Raw genomic sequence first — 1,973 nt, forward strand, 5'->3', positions numbered from 1 at the left:
CCTTGTTAAATTCACTTATCCAGCAGTACGTATGTTTTGCAGGTCTCTTAGGATAGTCTATGCATATCATCCTGTTGCTGAAAACAAAGGCAGTTTTATTTTTTTCCTTTCCAATCTGTACGACTTTTATTTCTTTCTCTCATTTTATTGTACAGACTGGGACCTTAGTACAATGTCAAGTAGAATACAAGGGGTGACAGCAGACATCCTTGCCTTGTTCGTAACCTTGGGGGCAAGTGTTCAATCTTTCAGCACTAACCGTGTTATCTGCAATTTTTCAATAGATGCATTTCATCAGATTTAAGAAGTCCCCTTTATTTTTAGTTCATGAAGAGTGGTTATCGTAAGAGGATATGGAATTTTGTCAAGTGCCCTTCTATATCTATTGACCTGATCGTATTTTTTCTTAATCTATTAATACGATGTATTAAATTGATTTTCGGATCTCAATCCAATCTTATCTTCCTTGGATAACATATTTGGGCATGAGGTATTATTCTTTTTGCATATTGACAAGATTTACCAATATTTTCCTGAGGATTTTGGCGATAGTGTTCATCAGGAATATTGGTGTTTACATTTCTTGTATTGTCTTTGTCTAATTTTGGGATTAGAGAAATCTAACTTCACTGACTGAATGGGAAATAGTCCACCCCTCCCCCAAATCTCTGGAAGGGTTTGTCTAGAACTGTTACTATTTATTCCTCAAATGTTTGACAGAATTCACCAGTGGAGCCATCTGGGCCTAAAATTTTCCCTGTGAGAAGATTTTAAATCATAGATTCAAAATTTTTAATAGAAAGAGTGCTATTCAGAGCAGCTATTTCTTCTTGAATGAGTTTCTGTAGTTTGTGTCTTTCAGGAAATTGGTCCATCTAATCTGAATTATTGGTATGTCAACACAAAGTTGTTTATTCTCTTACTACCTTTTAAAGTGTGTAGGGTCTGTAGTAATGTCTCCTTTCTCATTCCTTACACATATTAGTAACTTATGTCTCTGTTTTGGCCTTTCTGCATCACCCTCATCATTCTAGATATTGGTTTCATTCATCAATTAAATTTTTTTTTTTTTTTTTTGGAGACAGGGTCTCACTTTGCAGCCCAGGCTGGAGTGCAGTGGCACAATCATGGCTCACTGCAGCCTCTACCTCCCAGACTCAGGTGATCCTCCCCCCTCAGCCTCCTGAGTAGCTGGGTTTAGAAGTGCATGCTACCATGCCTAATTTTTGTATTTTTTGTAGAGACAGAGTTTCGTCATGTTGCTCAGGCTAGTCTCAAACTCCTGGGCTTAAGTGATCTGCCTGCCTGACCTCCCAAAGTGCTAGGATTCCAGGCTTAAGCCACTGCACCTGGCCTGGTTTTTTAATTTTATTGATTATTTTAAATAACCAGCTTTTAGGTTTTATTTATTTCCTGTCTTGTTTGCTTCCTACTTCATTGATTACACTCTTGACTTTATTATTTCCTCTTTTGTACTGAGTTTGGGTTTAATTTGCTTTATTTTTATAGCTTATTAATTTGGAACTGTAGGACATTTATTTTACACTTTTTCTTCTTCTCTAAATAAGCCTTTAAAGCTATATATCTTCCTCTAAGCACTGCTTTACCTGCATCTTATACATTTTGTGTTTTCATGCTCTTTATTTGTACCCTTTAAAACATTTTAATTCTTGGAAACTATACTGAGAAAAGAATCCTAAGAACTAAAAATGCTTAAGTACAAAGATGTTCATCCTGCCATTTTTCTAATCATGCAGCATTGAAAACAACCTTAACTTACAACAATACGGTGTTATCAGTTAGGTAAACCACCATGTCTATCAGCTGACTACTACATAGGCATTAAAAACATTTAGAGTTTTCAGTTGAATGAGAAAGGATGTATGTTCTAATGTTGGCTTTTTAAAAAAGGCATCACAGTTGTGTATACGGAATGATCCGAGTGCTCACTACAGAGCTAAGCATAAATGAAA

This window comes from Pan troglodytes, chromosome 8 (genome assembly GCF_028858775.2).
Source record: "Pan troglodytes isolate AG18354 chromosome 8, NHGRI_mPanTro3-v2.0_pri, whole genome shotgun sequence".
Classification (NCBI taxonomy): Eukaryota; Metazoa; Chordata; class Mammalia; order Primates; family Hominidae; genus Pan; species Pan troglodytes.